The sequence below is a fragment of the Palaemon carinicauda genome, chromosome 27 (genome assembly GCF_036898095.1).
Source record: "Palaemon carinicauda isolate YSFRI2023 chromosome 27, ASM3689809v2, whole genome shotgun sequence".
Taxonomy (NCBI): Eukaryota; Metazoa; Arthropoda; class Malacostraca; order Decapoda; family Palaemonidae; genus Palaemon; species Palaemon carinicauda.
In genome coordinates this window covers 87,258,363-87,270,862 of record NC_090751.1, presented here as the reverse complement: position 1 = coordinate 87,270,862, position 12,500 = coordinate 87,258,363, and positions in this window count along the sequence as shown.

Genomic DNA, 12,500 nt, shown 5'->3' with positions numbered 1-12,500 from the left:
CCAATAATAACTGATCGTTTTCACATTTTAAAGGACATATCATACAAGAAGACATTCATTTCCAATATAGTATGTAATATCCGACCACCCATTAAAAATAAAAAACTAAACAAAACATATATATATATATATATATATAGATAGATAGATATAGATATATAACTGAAAATATAAATATATATATATATATATATATATATATATTTATATATATATATATATATATATATATATATATATATATATATATACATATGTGTGTGTGTGTGTGTAATCTCCAACTACCCATTATATATAAATATATATATATATATATATGCAATATAAATATATATATATATATATGCAATATATATATATATATATATATATGTACATACACTGATGTACATAATACTTAATGTCCTTCCCCGAATCGTAGGTGAATTATAATGGTAAATAAAAATAGTAAAGACATCGCAAACAAACAAACTAGACCAACAACAATCTCTAATATAGTTCCGCTGGTCATGGTTTGGACGAAAACGCTGGCTGGGGTTAAGTGATTTACTTGCTGTTGTTGTTATAGATTGCCCGGACGGAACTTGCAATCTTGCAGCCCGTAAGGTTTATTGACACAGAAATCTGAGATATGGGAACTCCTTGCGAGAGGAAAGGTCGAACGATACATTTACATTTAAAAATGTTCAAGGTTACAATCCAGGTTTTTCTGTACAGCAGATAAACACTTGGAATATATTTCGTACACGGGAACAGAGCCCTTTAAAGGTTTAAAGGCCACTCATAAATGGAAGGGGCAAGGGACAGTGACATTGTCCTATCAAGCAGGACAATGTCCTAGAGACTGACCATATATACATTATATGATCAACACCCAAGCCCCTTCTCCATCCAAGCTAGGACTAAGGAGGGCTAGGCAATGGCTGCTGATGACTCAGCAGATTGTCCTATAGGATCCCCCAAATTCCCCATCCTTAGCTCACAAGGATAGCGAGGTTGCAGCGGCCAAAGAAACTAATGATTTTGAGCGGAACTCAAACCCCAGTCTGGCGTTCACCAAAATTAAAAGCTAGCAATATTCTTTATAAAGTATTAGTTTCTGTTTTAAGGATAGATTAAAAATATCTTCGAAAATATCATCGCCGTCGTTTTGAGATTGTTTTAAATCTTTTTCACGCCGTCCACGGGAGGTCGTGTTTTGATAACCTGAATATCGTTCTGAGTCGTTGAACCCCCAATTTTTATAAAGCAATGTTGCTAAAAGACAAATAAAAGCCTTTAAAAAACTGGAAAGCAAACATATATTCCCAGAAGAGGTGATCTAAGATAATAAATGAAAATTATTAAAATACAAAAGATTAACATTAAAAGAGACCAACAATAAAGAGGAAGATAAATAGATAGATAGGTAGATAGATAGCCCGTACAAAACAATTTTCTCATATTACTGAATTTTCTACTGAAGCTTTGAACTCTTGAAATATTGTGACCTGGTAATGAAGATATTTTTTTTCAAAAATCAAAGTATCTCTCTCTCTCTCTCTCTCTCTCTCTCTCTCTCTCTCTCTCTCTCTAATCTAATTTAATGTTATTACTGTTCTTAAAATATTTCATTTTGATTGTTCATTACTTCTTATGTAGTTTATCTATTTCCTCGTTTCCTTTCCTCACTGGGCTAGTAATTACATAAATGGACATATACATAATTATACTCTCTCTCTCTCTCTCTCTCTCTCTCTCTCTCTCTCTCTCTCTCTCTCTCTCTGTGTCCTGCTGACACTCATTCTGCATCATCAGACCTCACCCTTAACCCTTGAAAGCTTAGGGGATCTTCCTGCAAGACCTTGCATTAATCAACATCATCACCTGGAGCGGTGTAGAAACTAGGGATGTATTTTTCAGTGAGTTTCTGAATTTCGTGTTCTTTTCATAGAGGTCATATTGTCTTTAGGTCATTATTCATTCCAGTTTTCCTTTTACATTTCATTTAGTTGAATGTGCTTTAAGACTTGAGAAAGTAATTATATAAATGGACATATACATGATAATACTATATATATATATATATATATATATATATTATATGCATAATATACATATATATGTATATTTATGCATAATATATACATATATATATATATATATATATATAGACACACAACAACAAATGCAGCCGTTTCTAGTCCACTGATGGAAAAGGCCTCAGACCTGTCAATTCATATCTGTTTTCATCACCACGCTGACCAGTGCTAATTGACGATGGTGGGAGATTTTCGACTAATCACTCACAGCAAACCAACTTAGTATGGATGGCCCTGTCTTATACAGCTTTGCTGATCATGGCAATAAGCATACCTTTTCACCACGTTAATGTGTGTGTGCGTGTGCGTGTCCTCGTAATTCACTGATTCATTGACAACAGAGAGAGGCCGAAATGAGTTGGTGTTCCTTAAAACGTAGTGTGGTTATGTTAATTTAGGCAGAAATTAAGTACCTAAAAGTTAGTTGATACTTGTGCGCCGTAGCCAAAGTAGACTCACTCTCTCTCTCTCTCTCTCTCTCTCTCTCTCTCTCTCTCTCTCTATATATATATATATATATATTATATATATATATATTACATATATATATAATATATATATATATATATATATATGTGTGTATATATATACATATATATATATATCTATATATATATATATATACAGAGAGAGAGAGAGAGAGAGAGAGAGAGAGAGAGAGGAGAGAGAGATGCAATTCAAATTCAAAGGATTTATTGACATAAAAATTACATCAAATGGGGTGCATTAGCATGCTAATAAACCCGCCAACGAATATAGTGAAAATATACTTACATATCACCATCAAACAGTATTATATAAACAAATCAAGCAATGTCTACGTTATTTGTTCCAGTAAAAGTTAGGTAACTTTTTGACAATTTTGGTACAAACATCATTATTTAGAAAATAACATATCTGATCTCTTACATTGTTAAAACTGTCATTTCTGAATTCTGATAAGTTACTACATTCCAATATATAATGATGTAGGGTATGCTTACGTGATTCACCACATAACCTACAGGAAGCCCTTTCACCATCAATATACTGCCAACAATATCTGTAACCCAACCGTATTCTCATTACTTATGTATCTATTTTAGATAATGCCTTACCATATGTGACATTTGTATTTTCTGATACAAACAAATAGTGCATCATACTTTCACTTGCATTGTTTACGATTCTTTGAATCTCCTCCTTCTCCCATACACATCTCTTAAGTCTCATTCCTTTCTTAACTCTATTTAGACTCACAGTACTCTCTATGTCAACATCCTCTTTATTGGTGGCGTCCTTAGCAAGTTTATCAGCAACCTCATTTAAATCAATACCAACATGTGAAGGTACCCAGAAAAAAATGGACAAAATTTCCATTTCGTTCTATAGCACAAACCAGTTCTTTACATCCAATATCTACAGGACTTTTACTATTAAAGGTTTAAAGGTATAAAGGTTTAAAGGTCGCTCATGAATGGCAGAGGCAAGGGACAGTGATATTGCCCTAGCAATCAGGACAATGCCCTAGAGACTGACCATATATAATATGATCAGCGCCTAAGCCTCCTCTCCACCCAAGCTAGGACCAGGGAGGGCCAGGCAGTGGCTGCTGATGACTCAGCAGATAGACCTATAGGCTCCCCCAAACGCCCCAACCTTAGCTCACAAGGATGGTAAGGTTGCAGACACTAATGGCACTAACGAGTCTGAGCGGGACTCGAACCTCCGTCTGGCAAACACCAGACAGAGACGTTACCAATCAGGCCACAACAACCCAAAGCACTTTGACAATCAACAACACAAATACATCCTTCCTCTTATTTTTCACTAATTTCAGCCCTTCGTGAATGGCGTGTAATTCAGCAGCAGTTGTCTAAGTTTTGTCCTCATTTTTTTTAGACAATCTCATTAACAGATACATTGTCCTCATAATATTCCCGTACATTAACTCCACATCCAACCCTTACACCATTAACAGAACCATCGCAGTACACGTGAATGGCATTACATTTTGGTAAATCGCTAACCTTGGATAAGAATGTCTGCTTTAACTCGTATGTATTACACTCCTTTTTCTTATAGCTCTAAGTACAAATATTGACTTTGTCTACAACATAACCACGGCTTAGTAGGTACTGATTTCTTTAATTTAACACAATACTTTACAACATCATATTTCATCATTACATTGTACAATTTCTTAAGATAACTACTACACTTAACAGAAGCGCCTCCATTACCAGAGAACTTATCAACAGCCATTTTCAGGGCGTTCTCCCCTCTCCTAATCATACGAACAGCAGCTATAGCAGTTATCTCATTTATTCGATCTGCAATGCTAGGTAGATTTAACTCTAATCTCATAAGTTCTATTCTTGTACACGCGGAGCAACCCAAAATTATTCTCATTGCCCGGTTTTGCAAAACTTCCAAAGGTAATTTATCAGCACAGGCGCTGCATAGTCAATAATTGATCGCACTGTGCTGATGTACACCATCCTCAAGACAGGTAGGTATTCCTGCACCACTGCCTCGATTTGCTAAAATTTGCAAGGGCCTTAATCTTGCCAGACACACGTTTTTTAAGGGAACAATTTCATCTTTGGTTTTATTAAAACTTATGTACATGCCAAGGTACTTATAACAGTTTACCTTTTCCAACATCTTTCCATTGATAACAAAAATACTTCCATTAATCATATGCAACTGTATTTTGCTTTTATCTTCATTAATCACCAAAACCATATGCATGCAGAAATTTCCCAACTCTTCCAAAGCCCATTGCAATACTGTTTCATTGACACATTGTATTAGAATATCATCAGCATAAACAATAACCTCTGTACCTCTTGGAAAACTGTCTCCCTATTCTATTCATTAAGACATTAAATAAGGTAGGGATAAGTATACCACCCTGGGGCGTGCCCAATTCCATCAACATTTCTTCCGAATCATATCCTTGATACCATACCTTGGCTCTCGTTTCAGTTAGATATCTCTCAATCCACCTCGGTAACGCACCCTTAACGCCTTTGTTAACAAGTTCTTCCAAAATCACATCAATATTAGCCCTGTCAGATGACCCTTTTAAATCCACAAATGCCCTACACTTTACATTATGATTACTTAAGGCATTGATAACACAGTCAGAGATACTTCGTCCTTTTATGAAGCCAAACATATTTGAAGACAATTCGTCTTCAATCACAAAGAGCAACCGATTTAGTACAAGTCTTTCCATTAGTTTGCATAAGCAGGATGTTAGAGAAATAGGCCTATATTGTCCATTCCCTTTAGGAATAGGTAAAATAATGGCAATTTTCCATTTAATAGGTAATTTGCCATTTTCATAAGAAAGATTAATCAAATCTAACAGAGGGCTATCCTCCGTCAGGATTAGACAATTTATCACGTCATATGTGACCCCATCTTCAACAGGTGCAGTAGATTTACCTTTTTTTATGCTAAACTATAACTTATCCTTTGTAAATGGAAAAGAAGTCTCATCATTCACAGCTGCTTGCAATGCCACAAGTCGTCTTCTCTTATATCACCTATTCCGCAGACAAGACTGGACGTTGTTTGGAAGACCATTGACACTAGCAGCAGCAGCCCATTCCCTCATTAGATCATTCGCTTTACCCTTTGAGTCAGAGTGAGCAACAACCCTCTTCTTTTTCTCCCTCACCTTATTAACTTCGTTCCATACCCCCCAAGAGTTTTTGTAAAGGAAATGCCTTCCATAAAATTGTCCCAGTATTTTTCTCTTACCTTTTTCTTACCTCTGATGTCCCATTTGCTATGTCTATCATTGTTTCTCTGCTACTACTATTATTTGGATATTTACTCCAATTACTCTGAGCTTTTCTTAACAGTTTATTCCAACCCATCACTACCTTATCATTTGCATATGCAGATTTTTTCACAGTATTTTTTTTTTATCTTTTTATTATTAAATTTTACAAAAGGATCAATACAATGACTTCATATATACAATATAAAATAATAATAAATTACATCCTTTACAAATAACAAAGTAAGTAAGCCTTATATCCTATAGGGTAACTTATATTTCTTTTTTTTCTTTATTTTACAATAGCATTAAGTACATAATCTTTGGTAAAGAGCTTGTCTAATTTATTCACATAAACTTTACTCAATATAAACTTGGTTTTTGACATTTTATTCACTATATAAGTTATTAGGTTTGGGTCGTCTGCCAAAAGACCCAAAGATCGACCCAACCACACTCCTGCTACAAAATCTGATAGTAACACCATTGCAGTGTTTTCGTCTTTCTTCGATGGTGTCTTAAAATCAAACTTAAGAATTCTTAGTAAACTATCTGTTTCAATTTTACAACAGCTTTTTAGTATTGACTTTAACCAAATCGGAATGTTTTTTGACGAGGGACAAAAATAAAATATGTGCATATTATTTTCAATACATCCACAAAAGAGACATTTATCTTCATTCGAGATTTTCATCATATGAAGCCTATCTTTGGTATTAAGTATTTCATTAACGTATCTATAAACTGTATCTCTGCTGTTCTTATCAATATACTTATTATTTACATGCTTCCAAATCTGTTTCCAATTAAAAAGCGGGTACAATAACTCTATCTTTGGTTTATAGTCTTTACAGTTCATTAGTAACCAGTATATTTCTTTAACAGACACCTTAGGATAATTCTTTAAACTATATACTTTCCTTAAAACATCTATCATCTCACTATAATATGATGTGATAAAAATAGTACAATCTCTATAAGTTTTATCAGCTTCCATTAAAACACTAGCTTTTATTTTACAATAATAATACATAATCTCGAAACCATAACACTTACTCATAGAAATCTTGTTAAAAGTTCTGAACATAATAGCTTTTGATTTATGTACAATATTCATCATTCCTAGCCCTCCTTCTGCCCTTGGTAAAAATACGGTGTTTCTTGCAATGGGTTCACAGGTTCCATTCCATAAATATCTAAATAAACTCCTCTGTATTCGTTTGGCACAATCCTGTGGAACTATATATACATGTGACACATACCACGTTTTTGCTAAAATTTTACAATTAATTACAATACATTTTTGAAACACAGTCAGCTTCCTATTCCTAAATATACCTATAACTTTGTTTATCTTACTCTCTAGATTATTCCAATTTAGATTAACACTATCTTGATAATTATTACTATGATAAACACCTAGTATTTTACAGGAGTTATGAAGATAATGACATCCATTTATTGGCCATTCTGATTTATTTCTCCATTTCCCAATGCCTAAAATTTAAGTTTTCTTTCTGTTTAAATTTGCACCACTTGCCTTTTCATAATCTGTGATTATATTAAAACATTCTAATATTCCTTTGTCACTAGTAACTACGATAACAGAATCATCAGCATATCCTAGAACAGAAACCTTTAAATTATTTGGCAAATTCAATGACATGTCTACAAGCTTAATCTTCATCATCCTGTAAAAGGGTTCCTGGTAGATAATAAACAAAATCATGGATAATGGACACCCTTGCCTTACCGATTTTTTTATAGGGAATGGATCAGAGATGTTACCATTTATGCATACTACACTTTCAGCGTCTTTATATAACATTTGTATTAGCTGAATGAAACTAGGATCAAAACCAAAGTTGCTCAATATAGCATATAAAAAGTCATGATCAACACGATCAAAAGCTTTAGACCAGTCTAAATTTATTATCGCAGCTTGTTTATCATTATCATTTGCATAAATCATAATATCTCTCATGATGGAATTCAAGTTGATAATTGACCTATCATCAACACAACTAAACTGCTCGCGGGAAATAATTAAATGTAACACATTCTTCAATCTATTAGTTATTATTTTCGCTATTATTTTAAAATCCACGTTTAGCATTGTTATTGGCCTCCAGTTTGTAATAAAACCTAAGTCTCCTTCCTTCGGTATAAGCGTTATTATTCCTTTATTCATTTTAGAGATGGTCTTATATTTGAAAATAAACTTTGCTAAGCTCATAAAATCGTTTTTTATTTCTTTCCAAAACTTTTTGTAAAACTCAACAGTGAGACCATCTATTCCCGGGCTTTTGCCGTTCTTCATCCCTCTCAATGCTTTCAGTACTTCAGACTCTGTCACTTCTGAGGTTAAAATATCATTCTCATTCCCATCAATAACTTTATCTACTAGATTCAAAAACAGGTCTTGATAAGACTTATGACATTTCTCTTTTTTGAAAAGTTTTTCAAAATATTCCCTTATATTTAACGCAATAGCTTTGGGATTTAGTATTTCGGTACCATCGTCCCTCTTTATCTTATTTACATTCGATTTAGAGTTTTTCTCCCTCCCCAATAGGTACGCTGAAACTTGTTCACCCTTTAACTTATCATCCACCTTTGCTCTAATTTTGACTCCTTCACAGATCTCGTCTTGAATACTATTTATTCTTAATTTCAAAGAGTTCACTAACAAAAACTTGTCCTTATTCAATACCCCTTTTCCTATTTCATCTTTCAACTGGTAGTTCAGTAAATTCAATAGCCCATATTTTGCTTGGTTAATCTGCTTTGAACACGTAATAAAGAAAGATTTCAGTTGAGCTTTCGCATATTCCCACCAACACAAAATATTTCCAACTCTATCTTTGCTCCTCTTGATATTATTCCAATTCATAAGAAAATTGTCTCTTACAATATCTGTATCTAGAATATTACTATTAAGTTTCCAGTACCCTTTACCTGGCAACGCTACATTTTCTAATTTCAAAGCTAATACTATAATACAATGATCAGTCCAGCTGACAGGAATATTTTGAATATTTGCCACATGGTTATGTAAATCTTTTAGATAAAACCTATCCAGCCTTGAACCATAATTCTCCCTAACATAAGTATACTCCACCTGGTGATGACATGAATTCCAAACATCTATGAGTTTCAAGTTGCTTTTCAAGTTTACTAATGACTTTGATAGAAGTTCACTATCGGAATTAGAATAATCTCTCATACAGGTAATAGAATTCCAATCTCCCCCCATAATGATATTACTTATATTGTTCCTTAAGAAATATAAAATATCTGTATTAAACAATTTCTCCCTTTCTTTCCTCTTACTATTCCCAGCTGGAGCATAAACATTTAATAATTGAACAGTAACGTTTGAATAGCGACAATTAACACTCATTACATAGCCATCAGTATCGTTTTCAAAATTCAAAATTTCCACATTAGATGTTTTATTTAAAAAGATTGCTATTCCACCCTTAAGAATTTGTGTATAATTAATCAACACTTTGCAGTATTTTTCAACATATTCCAATTTCCCTTCCCCTTTTATATTGTGCTCTTGGACGAAAATTACATCTAGATTATAAAGAAACATAAAGTTTATTATTCTAATTTGCTTATTCAAAGTATTAAGTCCATTTACGTTAACTGTAGCTACATTTAATGTGGATGAAATGAATTTTTTATATTATGTAAAATACATTTACAATACAAGATTAAATTGCTTTAAGCTTCTTTGTACACTTTCCTGTTTCATCGTCTGATGATAAATTCTGGTTTGTCCTTTCCATGTTTTGGCACTGGTCTTTCTTCAACGTTATCTTGAGTTTATTGCCAGAGTCTGTTTTCGTATGCCATGTTTCCATTTCCAAATCAGTACTGTAAAGTTTTCTTTGGGCCGTAAGCAACTCATATGTTTCCTCACAATCCATTTTTCCCTCCTGATTACCTTTTATTATACTCGCTGCTTCATTTCCTGTTGATAACTCGTTTTCTTTAACATTTTTATGAATCTCAACCTTTGTTTTTGATCTACGCAATTCACTTACACCTATTGGTTGGGAAACCCTAATTCCTTCATCGTCATCATCCTGCTCGTAATCAAGGTTGTCCACAAAAAGATCCCTTTCATCTCCATAATTTAGCCCACTGCCGATTACCCCTTTCTCCAGTTTTCCATAAACATTTTCTTCCCTTATGCAGTCCACAGATTCTTCCAATACAATTTCCTCGTCCGGTTCTTTCCCTATCTCACTTCCAGCAGTCCTTTTTGATGTGCCTTTCCCAAGTTTTATCGAGTCACCTTCATCCTTTTCTTTCTCAGAATCATTTTTTGAGATATCCTCAACAATTTCTTCTATTGTGCAATCTAAATCCTGTTCTTCTATTGAATTGGGTCCTTCATCCTTATCTGTACCTTCGGTCACTATATCAGTATTTTGATAACTTTGGTTATCTCCTCTTTCTTCAACTGTTGCCTCTTCTACATTGCCTTTGTGCAACTCATTTGCTTTTACGCTGGTCTCATCCTTTCCTTCCGTAGGTAGGTGAGGGAACTCTCCTTCTTTAAACTTATATCTCACATCTTCGTAACTGCAGTCTTTAGCTAAGTGACCTATTTCCCCACACCGAAAGCATGTCCGTGGCTGCCTATTATATAAGATGGTCAAGGTAAATCCTGAAACCGTAATTGATGATGGGACATTCTCTTTTAGTCTCATGCGGGCTGTCCTGACTCCCGTCAATAGCCCTTTGAATGGTCCGTCAGCATACCTGTTTACCCTGATTCCTTCCACTTTTCCATATTTTGATAAAACCTCGATCAGCTTTTCATCTGCGAATCCGAAAGGAGCATTCCTTATTGAAACATACGTAATGGAGGAGCTAAGATTCACTATCTTTACATTTCCTAACTGGTCTGAACACACCTCTTTGCCTTCATAATTTTCCATGAGATCATGAAACACGTTTGGTACTACTTTAACAATTACTCTGTTTTTATTTATAAATTGAACTCCTATAATTGAGTTATGAACCAATTTCATGTTATCAAACAACATTTTGCTAACAATATCCATAGTAGGGTGTGCAGTAAACTGCAGCCCAAAGGAGTCCTTTCTCCTAAACGGTGTTGAGTATGACCCCATACTGTTACACTGAAAATAGTCACTATAAGAGTCAATAGATGGCAGCACCGTCACCACCGTCTAGCGCAGACTCCCCCACCTAGGCCAGGCTAGGGGGTAGGGGCCACAACTCGAAATTAGAGAAAATCACAGTTTCCAAGGTTTATAACTGCACTGTCACGTAACCCACATTCACTATGCCTATTTCAGCACTAACGGCACATATTCACCGAAAACCTCACAACATATTTTCGGCGAAACTGCAGCTATAACACCAGAAATAAGCAAAATTGAACAGAAGCCGCAACAGATTGTTGTTTACCTACAGGCTTCTTCTTCTTCTCCCACTTTTCACAGTATTTGTACATTTCTGCATAGGCACATCTAAAATACCGCCAACCACGCTAAGCAAGTCGTCATAGAATTAGTTTTCATCATTATCATGACCATTTGCATTTTTATAATCCTTATACCACTTGCTAACTCTAAAAATTCAGCTTTTTTATCTGGTTTTAAACAATGTACAGTAGTCCTAATTTAATCTTTGTGTCGTTGTATAATCTAGGTCGCGCATATCTTTCTACATACTGAATAGGCCTGTTGTTGATTTGCTTGTCAATATTACTAATTTTTAAAACTTACAACTTTACCCTCATTGAATTCATTAGTTCTACTACCTCGCTTAAAACCTCTTTTTGTTTTTCAATATCAAATTCAAAATCTATTCCTCATAGATATATCTCCATACATATGATTCGTTTTATTTATATCAAGTCATTGACTAGAGATATGAAATTTGAAATATCCTTTCAGTCGTTTGACCTATGCAAATTCTTCTGGAATAACAAAAATTTAAGCTGTGCATATATATATATATATATATATATATATATATATATATATATATATATATATATATACAGATAGATAGATAGATAGATAGATAGAGATATGTTTATCTGGGTTTATTTGCCAATAATAATATATAAACCATTTTATATATGCGTACACTATATAAATTGTGTGTTTATATCTATATAAATCTACAGGTCGTGTGACGTCACGGGGAACTAGCGCTGATTCTGTCTGCCAGACCTGTTCTAAGCGGGTCCTAGATGTACCAGTACTCACCCGTTGTCTCTTGGTGATTAAGGTATCTCCATTTTTATTTCCACTTGAGCTGCCATCAGATACCTCATTTTGGGGCCTTTGCAGTTTTTTTTTTTTCGGTTCCTTTTCTTTCTAATTATAAAAGGGGCCTCAGTTGTTTCACTCATTTCATTACTAGATGATACATTCATTTGTGCCTCTCCTATGGTATCCTTAGAAGCCATCAATCACAAATTCAGTTTGAGAAGAAAAGAATCTTGAAAAATTAAAAGGATATTAACTAGCGGCGAAAAAGAGTAAGCCAAGAGCTGAAGTAAAAAAGGAGTGTACGTCTGTACGACTCGGCGGCTGAAGTCGATCTCGAGAGATGCAATTAACTCTCTCCACGTCAAAATGCAAGTA